This window comes from Schistocerca americana, chromosome 5 (genome assembly GCF_021461395.2).
Source record: "Schistocerca americana isolate TAMUIC-IGC-003095 chromosome 5, iqSchAmer2.1, whole genome shotgun sequence".
NCBI lineage: Eukaryota > Metazoa > Arthropoda > Insecta > Orthoptera > Acrididae > Schistocerca > Schistocerca americana.
In genome coordinates this window covers 509,758,842-509,780,094 of record NC_060123.1, presented here as the reverse complement: position 1 = coordinate 509,780,094, position 21,253 = coordinate 509,758,842, and the positions used below count along the sequence as shown (strand labels likewise).

At 44.4% G+C, this 21,253-nt stretch overlaps 1 protein-coding gene across 3 annotated transcripts in view; it reads right to left on the bottom strand.

The window, feature by feature from the left end:
• LOC124616750 (homeotic protein spalt-major-like) overlaps positions 1-21,253 on the bottom strand; it is a 557,732-nt gene that overhangs the window by 44,822 nt on the left and 491,657 nt on the right. The gene's annotated exons all lie outside the window — the stretch shown is intronic.

The following is a 21,253-nucleotide window of genomic DNA, read 5'->3' as shown; positions in this document are numbered from 1 at the left end:
AATTTGCGGCCAAAAACAAACAGACGGGGCGCGCGCACGCACACACACACACACACACACACACACACACACACACACACACACACAGATCCGCTTAAGATCCCCGACTGCCACTCGTCCCTGAGTGCTTAATGAAGGCTCGCCTCGTGATTATATTTGCATTCCTCCACGCTGCAGACGCGCAAACGAATTGCCGCGGGCTCGCAGCGAACAGGGTGGAGTGGGCTGTCAGCGACGGGGGTGGGACAGACAGGAGCTGGCGAGAGAGATAGACACAGGCGGGCGCGTGTTTGCTTTTTCATCACCTCACAGGCGCCGGTGTTTCGCTCCGGAACCCAAGTGTACACACTCACACACAGCGCGGCGGCAATTTTTTAAATTCCTTTGTGCAGTGTTTCATATAAAAGCACCGCGGCCACGCGCATCAGCCCTCGCGACGTTGTACGCCCGTAACTCTAACCCTTTCTCTAACATTCTACCGATATGACGGTATGGGGCTGCGGCACAGCATACTGCAAAGCTGAAAAAAGTGTGTGTGTGTGTGTGTGTGTATGTGTGTGTGTGTGTGTGTGTGTGTGAGAGAGAGAGAGAGAGAGAGAGACAGAGGAACGATGAGCGCTGTGGTCGCGGCGTTTGCGTCAACAGCCTCCGGGACCGTACCGGCAGATGACAAGCGAGAGAACAACTTTATATTTGTGCCACTATATACGACGGAACTGAGAGGACAGCGCTTTTGTTTTCGCCGATGGCCCGCTTGTTTTTATTCCAGCGTTAAAAATATATTGCACCCAGGAATGTCTCATTTGCCGCGGCGCGTGCCGCTACCTGGCCGCCGCTTTCTTTGTGTAGCGATATTTAGATTCGTCGCCCCTGTTGCTGTTGTTTTTTTTCCCTCCCGCGGTTTTTCGCTCTCTTTTTTTGTTTCGAGCTCTCCGAATCGCAATCGTCGCGGTTTTCGCAGTCAGTGCGTAAACGGAGCCGTCGATGCCCTGCTCCGCCGCTGTTCGTGAGGCGCCGGAAGACTTCGGGGCCCCAGGCGTGTCGCCTCGTCGCTGCGCTTTTGTTTCCCTTTCTGCGAAGACGGAAATAGTCGAGGCCTCCCCCGGCCGCCGCAAGGTATCACTCCGGAATTGAGCTTTCGGTGGGATCTCCGCATAACTTTATGGCGGCGATACTGGAAAAGTAGTAGCTAAAGAGATGGAGGGAGGAGGACGGCGTGACAGTGCAGACAGGACTGAAATGCTGAGATGAGCGTCGCCGTAGTAGTACTCGGAACTATTTTTAAGAGCACAGAAAAAATAATGGATGCTGCTTGTTGAGAGGCGTTCCGCTAACATAAAGGGCCCATTACCTCACAGACAGATAGGGAGAAATCGAGAAAACCTTCAGGGGGCCCAACTCCTCCCCTCGTGTGGTCTTAGACACAGCGTGTTGAGCTCAATATTTTTTTCTCCAAATGTCCTCATTCACTTTACATGCAACACCCCTCTCCACTGGTCCCACTCCCTTTTTCTGTCTTTCCCCAAAAAAATAAAAGAAGAGGTTTAGTTTCCAGCACCGTTTAAAGCCATTACCAGTTCTTCACTTCCTCTCGCCTCTCTTTGCTCGTCCGGTGGAGCCATCCCGATTCCCACCAAACCTTCCCGTCTTATTTTTCAGCAGCTGGAGTCTTTGACAGTATGAGAAGGGCGCGGCGACTGCGCCGCGGTGGGTGGCGAAAGGATGTGAGATGAAAGGCACGTCTCAGCAGGAAGCTCTCGGTTAACATAAACAAAGATTTTTTCAGGAGGAAAAGAGAGGCAGGGAACAGGAGAGGGAAAAGAAAGCATCGCCGATTCAGAAGAGACGCAGCTCTCTCTCTCTCTCTCTCTCTCTCTCTCTCTCTCCCTTCCACCCTCCCTCCCTCCTTCCTTCCTTCCCCCCCCCCCCCCGCCCCTCTCTGACACACACACACACACACACACACACACACACACACACACACAGATAGAGAGAGAGATAACTGCGAGAGCATAGCATTCTAGTCCCCTTTCCTTTTATTTCTATACGGATTCCTGGATTTTAGCACTGGCTGGCGCTATTCTCGCAACTGGCCAGGAATAGAGCGGAGGCAGATATACGCGCGCCGTGTCAAAGTTGATGCATTTGGATGCGTCCCAAGCTGACATACGGCAGCTGGCTCGCGGCGCGTTAACTCCGGCCTGGGAAATGAGTACCGCACTAGAATGTGCTCCCGTCCACTTCAATTGCTCTCGTGAAATTATCTCAGTAATGTCCTAAAATCTCAGTTTCTCGCCAAAATTCGATCAGTCATTTTTCAGTCCGTTCATTGTGTAGTCTTTTGCAACATATTTTTTTGTTTCATCTTTCTGTTTCTCAGACATCTACAGTTCATTTAAAAAGTTTAGTTTCCGTTCTCGTTTGAAACTGTTTTGATCCTATTCCAGATTCTTTAACCGTTAGTTTTCCTGTGAATTGTGATGTTGAGAAATTCCCAAAAAATGCTGTTTCGTTCATACTTAATGGCTACTGAAGTGTAAGGTATATGCATTGTGTACAGCTCTACTGATATCAGACACTGATGCGGATGTGATAAAGCAGTTCCTGAATGTGTTCTGGAAGTGTACGCACTGAAGTGAAACATGGACCATGGAAATTCGGGAGGACAGAAGTACTAAAAGAGCAGGGGAGGACAAAAATATATCGAAGGGCCATACGGGAAGAAGGGGCACGTTAGTGAGACATCTGCAACACTATCCTGGAATGGTTGTCCAGGCGCTGTAAGGAGCAATGGAGACGTAAAATAGTAGGGACAGGTCATTACTAAAATATGCGAAACAAATTAGAAAAGATGTTGAGAGTAACAGTTATGTAAAGATGAAAATATTAACAATAGATTGGAAGAGACTGAGGAACATTATCAAACCATTCGAAAGGCTGATATCTTAAAAACTTCGTTGAAGACAACATTGGCTATGAAAACACTACTTGAGGACAGTTGATGACGCACCTGACCCTATCGCTCTCTCACGTGTGCGCACTTGGTGGTCATAGTGAGTTATTAGCAGCAGTGTGGGTAGGTCGAATGTCCGACGTAAAAATCGTTAGCCTGAAGCGAGTGATTCTTTCAGGTCGAACACTAACCCGTAAGTTTGCGAAGCTGCCCCAGTAAAATGTTCATGACGATAAGAGGCTTTTAAAAATAGAAATGTCCAACATTAAGTTAAAAATTTCCGTCCGAAAAGGCTTCCCAAGGCCCAACGGTACCCACCGACCGCCGTGTCATCCTCACACGATAGGCGCCGTTGGATGCGGATATGGAATGTCTCCATGTGGTCAGCACATCGCTCTTCCGGTCGCTCTCAATCAAGTAGCTTCCCAGTTGGACTCACAAGCAGTGAGTCCACCCCACTTGCAACAGCACTCGGCATACCCGGAGTGTCACCCGTCCAAACGCTGGCGAAGCTCGACAGCGCTTAACTTCGGTGATGTGACGGGAACCGCGGCAAGGCCGTTGGCTAACATTAAGTTAAAAAGATATCTAAAATACCAATAACATCATGTGCAGTGTTTTTTGTTAATAATCATCTTGAGAGACACAATTTAAAAATTATGTTGATTTTTCTAAGCCATCGTACTGGTAAACATCGCTCACGGATTAGGCCCTAGTCCTGTTCCGACTGCCTACAACACAGTGCGAGGAGCAATCTGTGGTCGTGGGACATGTGATAGCCAATCCCCACAGCCGTAGATGATACCGTTGCTTCATTGCTCAAGAAGTTCTCCGTTTGGCCTTAGGAAGATGAGTAGACCCCGATCAAGACGTCCATACCGCAGAAAAAAATGTCGGGAGTTGCCAGAAATCTAACTTCCACACCAAAGGCAGTGACGAAAACCATTCGGCTATAGAGGCGGTCTATCGCACTTGCATCATGGTTAAATCATTTTTTTCATACATATCAGAAATGAACAACATTAGTTCTTTAACGGTGGTAGAAACCGTTGGAGAGCTAACACTATACTGCCTTTATACGACACGTAAATGGCACTATTATAAATTAGAACAAGCTAATCTATGATGTGACGAAACGTACTTTTATTAAATTGAAATAACAAAGAAATCTTAAACACAGTGTTTACTCCCGCTGAACGAAAAAAACCCATGTATTTATCCGGAACTAATTGTTCGAATACGATAGTTTGGTAGGTTCGTTGTCATGATTCCTGAGTTATTATGGGCGGAAATAGAAAGCAGTAGCATGGATGTGTAGTCATTTTCTTAGGAGAGAATTGATCGCTAGAGCAGGAAAAAGTAGGGCAAATTGTGCAACTAAAATTAGATTTATGCTAATTTATATTACCTACACTTAACTTGTCCTGAACTGTAATAGCACAGTCTAACTTAGAGTTTAGGTAATGGGCGTTAATGTATCAATAAACCGACGACTAATTTTAATCCAGATCATGCCGAGATGTCATGTTTCAAATACGTTACAATCGTTCATTGGCTGAGCACCAGAAGGCTACGAACTGAATATCCGACAATTCCCCGCTTGTCTCAACCGTGTCATTGCTTATCCTTAACGAGGTTTTGTGGTAGAAGAGAATATTTACCAAATAAAGTTTATTGAGTTCGCAAATTATGGTAGCTTCTCCCAGAAATTTCTCTTCGCCATCGTCACAGTTTATTGGTTGTACAGATATAAATAATCACTTATACTTCACTCTCAGTTATTAAGCATGCGGTTCGTGCGCAAATAAGAAAACGGAATGTTAGAGTTCAAAGTTTTGATTGAGGTCGTTAAAGAGGGAGATCTGTTGCACCATATGAGGAATAAAATACGGCAAGGTAGTTTTGTCAGAACCATCCAGGTACTTGGCTATAGCGATTTAAGGAAACCATAGAAAACCGGACGCAGAATAGTCGGATTGGGATTCGAATCCCACTCCTTTCGAATTGAGTACAGCGATTCGAGCAAAATGTAATTTCGGAGTCCACGTGATCGTCTGCTATTTAACCATTTAACACCATGTCAGCGGTTCCAACAGGAGTATTTCACACTTGCGTAATATTCCGGAATGAATTATTTAGTCACATCACACTGAAATAAAACGAGTACAGCAAAAAGAGTTCACAGAATTTATTTTTGAGACTAAAAAGAAAAGGCGAACGCAACGAAAACTTAAGTATTCTTTGAGGATATACAAGAGATAAAGTAAGCTGCCAGACGGTGGTAGCAAGACGACTACAATGAGTTGACATGCATGAACGAACAGACAAATGAGCATGAGAATAGAAACGATTGTCATAGAAGAAACATGTGGCAGCAAATTAAATAGCGCTGCCATACGGGCCGGCGGGTGGGATCATTTTAAAATAGAGTTCCTGTATTTAAAATTCACTGCGACAGTCCTTTTTTCTTTTATATGTCACAAGGATGTACTCTCGGGCTCAAAATAAACCTTTGTCTGGTTCTATTTTCTCTCTAAGCGCCTGGTGTACTTATTTGACGTGGGCGTGCTTGTAATTAATATAAATCTCTGGAAGTGATGTGATATCCTATGAGCCACATCTAAATGAGACTAGTATTGTAGCTTGTAGCTTGCACAGTGTGACACGTAGATGACAGTCAATACTAAGTATAATCGAGGTGTTCAAATAAAAGAAGAAAAGGAAAAAAAACTAGAATAACTTTCGACAGTCACGACGCTTCCTACTTTTCACATAAAAGTCATTGATACCCTGTTTCCGTGACTGCCTGTCTGAAATATAAATAAAAAAAGACCCAACGAACCTCTCAATAAATTTTAATTTTTTTGGTTGAGAAGCGTTTCGGAATCTTTGCATCTCGATGACACCATTGACTGAGGCTGACACAGCGGTGCTTTCTTTCGGTGTCTTTGATCCAACATCAAGGGGTAGTTTCCGTGTTTAGCTCAGTTGCACTGTTCCCGGTAATCCAATGAAGTCTAAATACCTGCATTCCTGTGCATCCTCACTGAGAAATTCCTCGAGTGCGCTGCAATTGAACTTTGAACACTCATTGTTTGCAAACTTTATCAGTGGTGCTACCGCTTTGGTTTCTTGGGAGCGATGCGCCTAAGCTATACAACGGACCTGCCACCGATGTGGAACAAAGTCTCCGAAACGCGTCGTAAATACAAAATTCAAATTCGGTTTTGTTATTTGCGCCCCCTTTACCTTTCCATTGATGTATGTAGCAAGTAAATGTGAAACTGATCGTGTCCAAACGTACTCTAATCTTTTTAAGATTACTGTAGTGGTCTTGCACACAGAATATGCGGCGAGCGATGTACAACGGTTTCACAGGACTCCAGAAATACTGATTCTGAAATTTAACACTCATGCATTTCTTGCAATGATTCCCATGTGAGTGCCGCGAGCATCTGCATGACACCTTCATGTTTACTAAACCGTTTGGTCACGATCCCTACATCACAACTTCAGATTCCAGGAGAACGATTTGATGAGGTTCTCCAGCACACGAGCAATACTGTAGAATGGGTTCTCAGGGCAGTAGTGGATCTAGTGTAGGCTTTCTAGAGTTGGGGTTGAAAGTTCGTTACTATGTCCCCCCTCCCCCCCCCCCCTCTCTCCCTCCTCAACGGCAGTTACAACTTGCCGTCAGCCGTTTTCTTTAAAGTGTCGAAGACGTCTACAATATGTTGTAATAAAAATTAATACATAAATTGTTTAATATACATTACTAATAGAGTATTTAATTACGATAAAATATTTTTATGTAATCATTTGTTAATATTTGTAAGTATTACGTTGTTTAGAATACAATTGAGAAACATTTAGATTTTTCTAAAGCAACTTCATAAAATTTGTGACGTAATTTATTCAAGAAACATAGCAGTAAGACTCTCTCTCCACTTTGATATCGCCATAATGTACACAATACAACATCGAAGTGCGACTCACAGTTATCAGCATTTCGTTAAGCATTGCCATTGTTAACACTGGTCTGAAAACTAGGGGCATCTTTCCATTTCTGTCTTCCCTTATTCAACTTCCAGTTCCTTCCCAGTTCTTGGTCCGAAACGTGTCAGATTTGTTGTCAACAGCGGGTAGATCAGCCTGTGCGTATACAACCTTGCCTGGCTAGAATGCAACCGATTAGGTCTCAAGACCATTCCCGTGAGCAGGCCCTCACAGGCGCAACTGAAAAGTATCCTGTGTAAAAAACGTACCTTATAAATTCTTGAATTTTTTGCCATTAGTTTTCAGAGTATAGTATTCTCCCAAAGTTAGCTATTAAATCAGGAAATTGACAGGGGCCGGCCGCTGTGACCGAGCGGTTCTAGGCGATTCAGTCCGGAACCGCGCTGCTGCTGTGGTCACAAATTCGAATCCTGTCTCGGGCATGGATGTGTGTAACGTCCTTGGGTTAGTTAGGTTTAAGTACTAAGTCTAGGAGACTGATGACCTTAGATGTTACGTCCCATAGTGCATAGAGCCATTTGAACCATTTTTTAAAATTGGTAGGTGTGGTCAGAATACTCCCAGAATTCGACGTCTTCATTCCACAATTTAAGAATCTGATGTTACTGTTCGTGACGCTTAGTATCACTTTATAACGTGACCGCTGTTTAACACTTCAGAAACCGGCCACTTGAAAGAATATTGGGCCTAGGAAGCCGGCCATTTATGCCGTTATTTAAAGCGTTACTGTCACATATGTTGGTTGGTTGGTTGGTTTGAGGAAGGAGACCAGACAGCGAGGTCATCGGTCTCATCGGATTAGGGAAGGACGGGGAAGGAAGTCGGCCGTGCCCTTTGAAAGGAACCATCCCGGCATTTGCCTGGAGCGATTTAGGGAAATCACGGAAAACCTAAATCAGGATGGCCGGACGCGGGATTGAACCGTCGTCCTCCCGAATGCGAGTCCAGTGTCTAGCCACTGCGCCACCTCGCTCGGTGTCACATATGTAATTATGTATCTTCAGGAGTAGTACATATTAAAAGCGGGCCAAGCTTGAGGATTTATTTTTCATATTTACTTCAGTTCTTCGATTCCCCAAAAAAGTTTAAAATAATGGCGATGGAAACTGTAATTATCCTCCCAAGAAAAAAGTGTGAGGTGAGTTATCGAGCAGTTTCTCTCCCATGAGCTTCCTTTTTCGTGCTCACTCAAAAAAGGTGACCTAATAAGAAGCTATTCATGACAACAGTTGTTATGTTCGCTGATATTTCCTTCGAAATAATTCTAGAAATTGACTATAGAAGGCAGCACCATTCAAGGTGCTCGCTGCGAGACGTCCGTACATTGTTCTCATACGAAATGAGTCCAGTTTTCTAGCGATAGGTGGCTCGCGCGTCGAGAAAGTCGCGGCCCGATCTATTATATTCGGGCGCAGTCTTTTTAACGCAAAGTAGCTGTCCGAGCTGTGCTCGGGGTTGGTATAAGTAGAGACGTGTGTAGAACTGAAGCCTGGTGTTCGAGATGTAGCTGTAAGTAAGTAGGTTGCAGCTGCGGAGTGCCGAGTTAAACAGTGTGGGGGAAAAACCCGCACAAAAAAAGTGGCGGCAGCTGCGAGTCGGGGTCCACGTGGGCGCCACGTGTCAAGGCGGTGGCGCGTGCGCGGCCGTAGTTATGACAGGTGGGCGGCGCGGCGCTGGCCACGCCCCCACGGCCACGCTGCACGCTGTCGCCTGCCCACACCTCCCTCTGCTGCGCCTATTAAACTATACAGCCGCGCCCCCGAAACTCTCGCCGTCTGCAGTAACTCCAGAACAGAACTCTTCGTCTCGCTTTGCATCGCCCGCGAGCCTTTTGTAGACCTCCCTAGAGCCTCAGAGCTACCTCCGCTTCGAGAAAGGTTCCACTGGGCTGCACAGCTGTTTTATGCACGGACTGCGCGGCCCCAAACAGAGAAACATTCGCGCCCTAGAACGACGGGTGCAGCGGCTGAACACAACAACATCGTCAAACAAGTCTTACACGCGAGGACAACCGCCACAGACTTCAGCCTGCAGGCGTAACTGTCACGTTTGGACTCCACCGCTAAACGGGGATTCAGTTATCCCCATCATGTGCGTTAGCAGCAGCAGCAGCTGAGACGTGTTACATCTATACTCTGTTCAGAATTGCTGTAGGGTTGACATTTCAGCAGGATGCGCCGAGCAAAGCTGACACGTCCCGCATCGAACAGCTCACAAATTAATCAGTGTACAAAGATGGTATCGACATGTAATTGAAGAGTTGTACTATGTTTCCATTCTACTTTTGTTTAGGACAGCAATTTTTAAGACGATACAGTCGACTCCCGATAGCTCGAAGTTCAAGGAACGTAAAAATTTTTTCGATTCAACGCAAGTTTGACTGATCAAATGGTTCAAATGGCTCTGAGCACTATTGGACTTAAAAGCAGAGGTCATCAGTCCCCTAGAACGTAGAACTACTTAACTAAGGACATCACACACATCCATGCCCGAGGCAGGATTCTAACCTGCGACCGGAGCAGTCACGCGGTTCCAGGCTGAAGCGCCTAGAACCGCTCGGCCACACCGGCCGGCTTAGCCCAAAATAAATTTTATTTTTTTATTTTTTTGTTATACGTTTCAAACGAAAGGCAGACATGAATTCCCGTGAATACATAAGAAAACATTAACTTCGTTGCCGGCCGGTGTGGTCGAGCGGTTCTAGGCGCTACAGTCTGAAGCTGCGCGACCGCTACGGTCGCAGGTTCGAATCCTGCCTCGGGCATGGATGTGTGTGATGTCCTTTGGTTAGTTAGGTTTAAGTAGTTCTAAGTTATAGGGGACTGATGACCTCAGAAGTTAAGTCCCATAGTGCTCAGAGCCATTTGAACCATTAACTTCGGTCACTTTTCCGTGCCAAATCGAATTTGTCATAACCGCTCGCATTTCCTCCACAACTCTTTTAAAAGGAAGTTATATCGTTTATTTTTAAAAGTTAGTGAGCCACGTCTCACATGCGGTGGAGTCTTCAAAGCCGAGAGTAACAGCGAATGACATGAGGGCTATTTTTACTGCGTAACATCCGACAGATATGTTGTGGCCTATACATTGACTAAACCATTTCAATAAGCATTCTTCAAGATGCGGGAAGTCACCTACTCGATTTCGCTTTCTCTCTCCTTATGATACTTTTAAGCAATCTCATCTTCCCGCTTCATGGCTGTCGATATCTTTTTGCTTCATGGTTGTCGACAGCAAGGATAACGGAATATCGAAACCCTTTACTTTTTTTTGCTCCATTCTCCATGCCCAATAAGTCGCTTTTTCTTTTTTGAAGCGATTCGTGTAACTTATTTATAAGCTGCCTAATTTTTGAATAAACAAACGAGTGTCGCAAAGAGTTGAATGACGAAACTATTATCTGAACAATTCGAATTACCGATTGTGAGATAGCAGCTGATTTCGAATTATAGAGTGTTTGCGGTTTAGTCTGTCGTGAAAATCTCTTCGATTTATCGTATGTAAGAAAAGCATATGATTTCTTCGATCTGTTGAGGTTTTTAAATGACCAAGACAACACGTTCGATATGTCCAAAAATTCAATTTATTGAAGTTCGAATGAGGACTTTTTTAATGACAGTACCGAATTTTCGACATTTGGGAATTTTTTTGTGACTGAATTTATGTTAACATACAAAGGGCAATCAAAACGTTTCCGTTGAAAGCCACACCTACCCTATGCTACACGTTGGTGCTTATATACCCGCATCGGACTCACGCTAGGTTCCCTATATGCTGAAATGACGCCCTCAAACGGAACCTTTTGATCGCGCCTTATATTATGCGAAAGAGAATACATCATAATGGTTGTGGACTCGTATTGAGGACTAAGATTAATTTAATAAATATGAAGCACAGAAAGAAGTGCAGCTACTCACAGAGGTCCAATTTGGGCTGTAATTATCGTATGTCGGCGAAACTTGGTAGATATTCTAATACATTAATGCAGAATCGATTTAAACTGGAAAAAATTTAGTTCCTGTTCTGGCCACAAGATGCAGATCTGACACTGTGAATATAAGGAAGACGTATAGAAATGTTTCCACACATAATGGGTTGGAATCAGAACATTCACAGAAAAGGTAAAACAAGTGAGAAAGGCATAATGTTGATTTTATTAGTAGCCGCCGCTTACACAATTTGTTCGATATGAGCTCTGGACACGCCGACGAGATGCTGTACAGTGACAGATTTGGGCCTGGTGGCCAAAATTGGAACTATTTTTTTTTTTTTCAGCGTAAGTTGGTTCTGCATTAATGCGTTAGCATATCTACCAAGTTTCACTGCTATACGATAATTACAGCCCACATTGAGTAGCTGCACTTTAATTACATCCACACGATACGTACCTTTCATAATTAAGCACTTCATCGTACTACAGTGACTTGACTGTTGCGACACTTAGCTCTTAGCTCTGCAAGGCAGTGTGGATGGTATGGAAAGTGGCGAGAAAAAAGAGGGGTGTGAACAGGAGAGAGAGAGAGAGGGGGGGGGGGGGGAGGAGACGGCACAGTCGCTGTGGAGTAGAAAAGGACAAGCACGAGCGGGCGTAAGGTGCTGTGCAGATTGCATCGCGCGGTCAAAGTGTCAAACAAAAGCCGCTGGCCGAGTTTCTCGCCCCGAGCGACCGCACCGCTGCGAGGCGATACCATCGGGCGCGAACCCTAGGCGAGTTGCGCTCACGGCCGACCTATCGCATCTCTCACGGCCTTGCGGAAGCTCGCACAGTTTCCAGCGCTTATGCATTTTACATTTGCTGCTGCCACGATTTCGCGATGAAAGTTACGTCTTGCATTTTACGGTACTACTCTATGCTTAAAGACAACAAGTGTAACCGGAAGATAATGGCTAATTATTTAATTTGTAGCAGCTGCCTCTACATACATCGAAAACAAAGTCTTATCTGGTTCCATTCTGTTATTTTCCACGTTCCCCTTCGTTACTGATCGGCTACACCGCTAACTGTTCTTTTTTCTGTACTTTTCATTCTTTTTCTAGAGCGGGTCGTTCGAGTATAAGTCCATTGTGTATTGAGCGACTTACTAGCTAAATACCTGTCGAGCATAATGCGGCAAAAGTAGTCCCCCACTTGAGTATATTTGGGACAGGATTTCCAGTGCCAGCATTTGCCTTACGACCCTGTGAAACGTTCGGAAGCTTTGCTTAGAGTCGAGGAATTGGAAATATCTTTAATCAAATTCTAGGACAATATGTCCAGAGAAAAAAATGAGAGCCTAGTGTATATGGGAGTACAGATGTTTTACAAAGTAAAGCCGCTGACTTGTGTCACTGCCCGTAGCAGGCGATATCTAAAATGTTACATATTTTATATTTTCTGTTATAGGTACATAATTTTTACTATTTTCTGGTTATACTAATACAACAATTATTATTATTATTATTATTAAATGTTATATTATAATTGAGTGGGTCACAAGCAAAGAGGTATAAGTACCATTTTAGATGTTTTGAGGAAACTGAAGTCAAAGTCCGTAAGGTTTCAGAATTCTCGTGAGATAGCAAAATGGAATTTCAAATTTTTTTTGTATACTACGCATACAAATACTTTGTAGAATTTTCTGTGCCCTCGGCCTCCGTAAGAGCTCTAATTTCTCGTATCTTATCTTCGTGGTCCTTATGCGAAATGTATATTGGCGGCAGTAGAATCGTTCTACAGTCAGCTACAAACGCCTGTTCTCTAAATTGTCTTAATTGTGTTCCCCGAAAATAACCTCTCCTTCCCTCCAGGGATTCCAAATTGAGTTCCCAGAGGAGAATGTGATTTATGTTTTTTTCTATAATCCTTTATTATTGGTTGTCATCAATTCAGTTATCATAAAATTGCTATTTAGAGCTATAACAAAACCCGCATGATCACAGTGTCTTTTGTGGCTTACAATAGTGAAAGACAATAAGAAAGATTTGAAAATATTTCGCACCATCTGGGGCACTTCCTTCTTCTCATGTTTTATAAAAAGCTATTTAGATAATACACAGCATAACAAATCAGTATATTCCTACACAGACTTAACTGATTCGTAACATCTTGTAACTTGTTTTCTTTTCTTTCACCATGGAGAAGCACAAAGTGGGATTTGACTTGACTTTGACAAGACAGTACTAGTCACAGATACACATTACACAATATTTTGTTTACAATCTGCTGCTTAGGAACGGTTCCCTCAGATTCGGAACTCGGTTTCTATTTTTTCACCTTGGTTCATGACGACAGAAATGTGTATCAGAATTACTTGGACAAACTTTGGGAGTTACTTTCTCATGCTTACATAAGTCACCCCAGTATACTGTTTCAGTTCTGGCTTTTAGAAATCCTCAACCTGTTTTTTATTTTTTTAATGTGATTGATTCCATTCTTTTAAAATGATCGTAGAACTGTAGCCGGCTTTTTCGAATGGGGATAAATTTTGATACACTTCGAAATTTCTTTATCCGTTATTTGTATGTATGTTTTTTCTTTCAGTTCTGGCTTTTAGAAATCCTTAACCTGTTTTTTATTTTTTTAATGTGATTGGTTCCATTCTTTTAAAATGTTCGTAGAACTGTAGCCGGCTTTTTCGAATGGGGATAAATTTTGATACGCTTCGAAATTTCTTTATCCGTTATTTGCATGTATGCTTTTTCACCAGTATAATGCAGCTGAAATGCTCATTTTAAACATAAATAGAGGTACTCAAGAAATCCGAGAGAGAGAGAGAGAGAGAGAGAGAACGAAAAGTAGACTTATCAGAAAAGCTGTAGGTCCACTACAGCTTTCCTGATAAGTCTACTTTTCGTTCTCTCTCTTTCTCTCTCTCTCGGATTTCTTGAGTACCTCTATTTATGTTTAAAATGAGCATTGCAGCTCCATCTCAACACCATGGTTTGACTACTGTGTTGAAGTGTCATAGATATGCGTAATTTGAGGTGCATTCTTTGTTATGGATGCTGAAGTCCGAAGGCTGTTTCCATTATGCGGGTACAAATTTCGTACTTCATCTTCTTCAGGCCAGTCCCCTGAATGGTTTTGCATAAATATTGAAGTTCTCACGATTACCCCTACTTAGTTTTTAGAACCTTGGGTGCCAAATTTTTGCTACAAGTTTGTTTCTCAATTGATGTTTGGGGATCTACTCTTTCTGTTGTGTATTTAAGAATTTTTATTTGTCTTTGGGTTGATATGGGATCGCCGATTCTTCTGCAAAGGCTAAGCGTCTGTCCTAATGTTGCTTCTTCTTGGTTTGATTGGATTGTCAATTTTAAACTCCAATTACAGTTTGCACCACTATGAGAATAATTTTTCAGTTTATAAATTGAAACACCTTTTTCTTGCTGCAAGCTAGATTTATCTGGAATAAAACAGTTTTGTGTTTATAGGCGATATTTACTCATTGGAAAACAGTTCATGTCAAACTTTTTACATTAATAAATTCTCACGTACAGTTATTGGTTTTTCTGGCCTAAATCTGTGTTTCCTCTCATATGGTCATGGATTAGACATCACACTGTCACCTCACGTACAAAACATTGACATAGTCTCACATCACGATCTTTTTGTTTTGTAGTTTTCATACTTGGTTGGCTCTGAGCACTATGGGAATTAACATCTGTGGTCATCAGTCCCCTAGAACTTAGAACTACTTAAACCTAACTAACCTAAGGACATCACACACATCCATGCCCGAGGCAGGATTCGAACCTGCGACGTAGCAGTCGCGCGGTTCCGAACTGCGCGTCTAGAACCGCTAGACCACCGCGGCCGGCTTTCATACTTGGTAAAAATGGAAATGTCGTGTGGCTAGGGCCTCCCGTCGGGTAGACCGTTCGCCTGGTGCAGGTCTTTCGATTTGACGCCACTTCGGCGACCTGCGCGTCGATGAGGATGAAATGATGATGATTAGGACAACACAACACCCAGTCCCTGAGCGGAGAAAATCTCCGACCCAGCCGGGAATCGAACCCGGGCCCTTAGGATTGACATTCTGTCACGCTGACCACTCAGCTACCGGGGCGGACCTCATACTTGGTAAGCTAACTGCTGTGGAACAATATTACTCGTCTGTCACTAACTGCAGATTTTTCATACGAGAATTATGAATGATTTCTGTTTAACTGTGTGTTCGCTTGGTGTGTCTTCTTTTATTTCTTTGCGTAAGCGTTGCCAATCTAACGAAGCAAATTGTGAAAACCTAACGACTATTCATTTGTATTATCTGCATGTAACTGTCTGTGCTTTTGTGTGTGTGTGTGTGCGCGCTTGCATGCGTGTATGTGTGTGTGCTTACATTTTATTTGCTTCAGATATGTTATCGTTATGTTAACAAATTTTGGGGAGAGAGGGGGTGTAATTGTGGCTAGACACTGGAGGGAGTTGCAGGAATTTGAATGTGGATCTAATAGCTGGCGCCAGGGAGTAGATAGAGAGTTCTAGGTGTCTGGATGCTTGCATTTATGGTTTAGAGGTTATTTCGAGGGTACTACGGAAGAGTGAAGGGGAAAGGGGTTTTGAGGCATTATTCTGATGACCATCTTTTGGGGCGTTACTGCACTATTTTATCTATTAACGTGACTTGTTTGTCGTGTAAACTTGGTCATTCAAAAGAGTTTTGTTTTTTTGCACACGATGATTTTTTTTTTGCTAGATTAGAAAGTGCCTTCTATTGTCTATCTGATTATTTTCATGTCATCTCTAGAGGTTGGCTTGTGGTGATGATGTTCTCTGAGAGACTCTGCAAATGTGGAGGGATTTGTCTCATACTTCCAGGCTCTCACGTATTCCTCGTATCTAGCATCGAACGTTCTACCTTTTTGCCCCAAATAACTGCCATTACATGTGTTACATTGTAATTATTTATCTTCTTTCTCGCATAAGTCCATGTCTATTTTCAGTTTTTGACTGTATTCATTCTTATACACAATTGTAAGTTAGTGGCGAGAGTCTGTCTTCTTGTCACACACTCTCTAATTTCAAACAGCTCCGAAATATATCCCTGATTGTTACAATATTAAAATATTTAATAGAGGGTGATTCAGCTGCCCCTACCGCTGTCGCTTTATGCAACCCGCCATGTTATACCAGGCCTTCGTAAACCATGCGCGAGATCCGATATTCGCACGGTCGCTACGCGTAAGCTATTAGTCTTACAGAACACATGAGCGAAACTTTTCGTAGGAAATTTAATGTAGTTAAATTTTGTACTGGGAGACATTTTCGCTGGAGACCACGGTTTTCGAATTATTCAAGAAAAACGTACAAAACTGACCTTCAAACGCACCTCCTTTCTCACATGTATCCCTCAACAGTGAGTATTTCCCGTATGTTGTTCACGGCACTCCGTCCTACCACTGTACAAAAATGTCCAACTACGCGAACTTTCCTCATATTCGACCTTTTTTGGTCTCCATTGATTACGCCACCACCATATAGTCGGCTACTATGTTAACATTATTATTTTAAACATGCCCGTGAGGGAAATAAATGATAAACAACTTTAGTAAATGTTTCGCTAAAACAAATTACGTTGACAATTCGATGCAGATTTAACTATAACAGCACGGTAGTTTCGTAGTCAGAAGGGCTGATGAATACAACTATGTAACTGTTCATTTTATACTGTTTAACTTTGCAAAACTGTTCGGTAAAATTTACACGAGCGTCAATTTTACAATTTGCAAATGTGTGTGAAATCTTATGAGACTTAACTACTAAGATCATAAGTCCCTAAGCTTACACACTACTTTAACCTAAATTATCCAAAGGACGAACACACACACCCATGCCCGAAGGAGGACTCGAACCTCCGCCGGGACCAGCCGCACAGTCCACGACTGTAGCGCCCCAAACCGCTCGGCTAATCCCGCGCGGCTGCAAGAGCTCGATTAAGCCGGTGGCGTAATAAGTCCAGTCAGTGATGACCAAAAAGGGTCGAATGTGGGAAATAATTCGTGCAGACGTAGGTATTTGTACCGTGGTAGGAAGGAGTGCCATGAACGACATACTAGAAATTGTGACCGGTGTGAGCTGAGTGTGGGAGTGTGAGTGATTTTGAAGGTCACCTTTGTACGTTTTTCTTGAATAACTCGAAAACTACGGCCTCTAGCGAAAACGAGTCCCAATACAAAATTCAACTAAATTAAATTTCCTACGAAGAAGTGCTTGGGGGGGGGGGGGGGGGGGGTTGGGTTGTTTGGGAAGGAGACCAGACAGCGAGGTCATCGGTCTCATCGGATTAGGGAAGGACTGGGAAGGAAGTCGGCCGTGCCCTTTCAAAGGAACCATCCAGGCATTTGCCTGGAGCGATTTAGGGAAATCACGGAAAACCTAAATCAGGATGGCCGGACGCGGGATTGAACCGTTGTCCTCCCGAATGCGAGTCCAGTGTTTAACCACTACGCCACCTCGCTCGGTGAAAAAGTGCTGTTCATTTTGTTCTGTAGGACTAACAGTTCGCGCGTAACGGACGAGAGAATATGAAAATCTCACACAGGGCTTATGTAGGCCAGAAATAACATAGCAAGCTGCCTGAAACAACAACGTTAGGGCAGTTGAATCACCCTGTGTGTGTGTGTGTGTGTGTGTTTTTTTCTATTATAAACGTAGACATCTGTGCTATGTGTGCTATGTTGGAAGTGGGGCTGGGGAGGGGGTAGGAGAGATATATAATGAACTGTGACTAACCGAGCCGTGCATTTGCTTCTGACGGATCTTTCAAAGCCGCGCCATCAGAAGAGACTTCGACGACGCCGCCGCCAGCGACTGCAGCAGGTCATCGTTGGCGGCCGCGGAACGCCGACAGGATTTAGTGGGCCCAGAGACGCGTCGCGTAACTCGCCCCCGCGGGTCGTATACCGTATACTCAGACCGTCGCGTATTCCCCGCGGGAGCGGCGGTGCAGCGCGCCCGCATAGCTTATCCCGGCCTGATCCCGGGATCCCACCATACCGCCATATTACGGCGCCAGTAATATCCTGCAGGCGTCTCCCGCCTCGCGGCGGCTGCTCTGATTTATGCTAATGTACTGCCTGCCGAATGTAACCGCCGCCGTCGACGATAACTTTACCATCAGCGAGTCGTCGCTCCGGCCCCTAACCCCTGCAACCTCCCGAAAGGAAAATATCATTCCATAGTGGAGGCTGCACGCGCCGCGACATAAATTCCCCCCCCCCCCCCCCCTTTCCCCGGGCCCCGCTGGCTGTCTCCGCATGTGAATGGGTAACGGCCGGCGGAGGTGCGCTGTCGTTCGTAAACACCTCACGGCTGAGTAACTGTTTCCAAACACAGCGCACCATCTTATCTTCCTTGCGGCTCCCATTTTCGCTCCCAATTATGGTTGTTAGGCGAAGCGTTGAAATATCTGAAAGCTCAATCTACCGACAGAAAGACTGTCAGCGCCAGGAGGCTGCAACGGCTGGGAACTTGATGCTTCTGCTAACCAGAGCATCTACCTCCTCTATGCGTGTTGAGTCATGACCCCACCACTCTCCTCTCAGTGCACACAGACTGAGTCAGCTACAATATTTCCTGTACCGTTGAAGATATAGAATCGAGATCTTCTGCCAGTGGCAGTTCGCTTAGAAGGATGTATTTTGCTGTAGAAGCAATGCTCGTAACTTTTCGGTGTCGGACTATGCAATTTCCAATTTGCGTTACAGCTCCTTAAACTGAAGAACGTAGCATCGACTCTTGCTGTGCTCATGAGTGTGGATTTTAAATGTGCCTTATTCCACCTCTTATGGCATCTGCTCAGCATGAGTCTACGGAATGAATGTTGCTGGAATCCTGTATATCCGGTGTTATTAATAAGTACGTCACGGCTTTCAGAAGGCAACATCGAAAAAACTACGAGATATATCGAAAAATGACAAGTATCAGGGGATAGAGCGTTTCCATTAGTAATACGCGCCGTGGAGTAGTTCCACTAGCATCCAGGAGTTTCAGAACATGTAGCCAAATCATTCGGTCCGTATTGTCGCATCGAATTAGTTCGCGCCTTCAGACAGGCAACTTAGTGAACAGATCTCCAAAGCGCAGAGCAATTTGTGTGGGTGGTTTCAGTCAGTTGCACACACGTATTGACGTTCCCACATGGCCCCGCCGCCGAGAGCGTTGTGTCCTCATTCTGTTTTAGTTTTCCAGGCATGATTAACTGTGACTGTTCGCACATTGATATCTATATAAATAAAAAATAAATTAAATTAAAAAAATTAAAAAAAGAGCGCTAACGAGCTGCTTCCTGGACTCGGTTAGGCGCGCCGGCCCCGGATCGAATCCGCCTGGCGGATTAACGACGAGGGCCGGTATATCGGCCAGCCTGGATGTGGTTTTTAGGCGGTTTTCCACATGCTGCCAGGGGAATACCGGGCTGGTGCACACGTTCTGCCCCAGTTACACGGCTCGCAGACATTTGAAACACATTCGCACTCTTTCATGATTTACACTAGACGAAGACAGCTGGGGTACACTCATTCCGTCCCAGGGGGGTATGGGGTGGCGGCAGGAAGGGCAACCGGCCACCCATTAAAACTTCACCGTGCCAAATCCATACTTGACCCTGCACACTATGTGGGACCAAGGCAGTAGCAAAAGAAGAAGGGGACTGACATTCCCCGCCGGCCGAAGTGGCCGTGCGGTTAAAGGCGCTGCAGTCTGGAACCGCAAGACCGCTACGGTCGCAGGTTCGAATCCTGCCTCGGGCATGGATGTTTGTGATGTCCTTAGGTTAGTTAGGTTTAACTAGTTCTAAGTTCTAGGGGACTAATGACCTCAGCAGTTGAGTCCCATAGTGCTCAGAGCCATTTGAACCATTTGAACTGACATTCCCACATAATAAAGGTTGACCATACTGAGCACCTGTAATGTGTGTTGAGAACTTTGAGAGGAGCTCTATGCACTGATATATGTCGTCTTGTAGATTCCCTGCAGTCGTCTTCTGAAACCCTTGCGTGAGTAACCCTGTACATTAGAATATCAGTTTTGTTAAGTTAATGTATTGTGTGTATTTGGCAATTCGAATCCTGTTGAACAGCTGTAAAAAAGAAAAAGAGGATGTTTCGTTACTGCATTTGATATACTGTTCATTCAGTAGGTCCTTACTACGGATAATTTGTCTGATGACTGTGTTTTGTTGAAATCTAAACTGTGCCCGGGCCAGAAGTGTACAGCAGACGGCAGTAAATTTCACATAAAGTTCACTCTGCAAGGTCTTTATTAAAGATAGCTTCTCTGGGTCTTTCACAGAATGCGTTTGCTTAAAAATGGTTCAAATGGCTCTGAGCACTATGGGACTCAACTGCTGAGGTCATTAGTCCCCTAGAACTTAGAACTAGTTAAACCTAACTAACCTAAGGACATCACAAACATCCATGCCCGAGGCAGGATTCGAAGCTGCGACCGTGGCGGTCTTGCGGTTCCAGACTGCAGCGCCTTTAACCGCACGGCCACTTCGGCCGGCGTTTGCTTAAAACCTGAAACGTAAGTGCATCTATACTAAAGAAAAGAAATCAATCCAAAAGTGTACAGAAGGTTATAGTAAACCGTGGATGCACGATATACAGGACAAAAATAATCAGATGAGGAAAAAAGTGGTTCAAATGGCTCTGAGCACTATGCGACTTAACTTCTGAGGTCATCAGTCGCCTAGAACTTAGAACTAATTAAACCTAACTAACCTAAGGACATCACACACATCCATGCCCGAGGCAGGATTAGAACCTGCGACCGTAGCGACCACGCGGTTCGAGACTAAAGCGCCTAGAACCGCACAGCCACACCGGCCGGCTAGATGACGAAAGTCTCCGAGTACCTGATAGGTGACTATCAGAAAAAGAAAGAAGAAAAATCGCACACGTTATGGATGAAACCTTTACGGATGAGATTCCCCTGGGAGGGAAGATAAGAAAAAGTACGAGGGCGATTTGGAAACTGCTGTCAGATTGGTCGCGAAATGGAAACCTTTGTGAAAATCAAGAATGTTTCATTTGCAACAGTTAGTTACACCTTCCAGCTAATTACATACATAGGCGCCGCTCCGACTTACACATTTGTCGTAGCGTTGTACCAACTATCTAATTTCCTTGTCATAGAAGGTAGCGGCCTGTGCTTTCCGCCAATTCTCTTCGCTGGTCTACAGCTCGCTATCTGTGCTAAAGTGTTGTCTCCACAGCAAATGGTTCATGTGAGCAGTTATGAAACCCAGGGGCAGTCAATTGCGGGCTATATTGTGGGTGATCAAACACTTCCCATAGAAA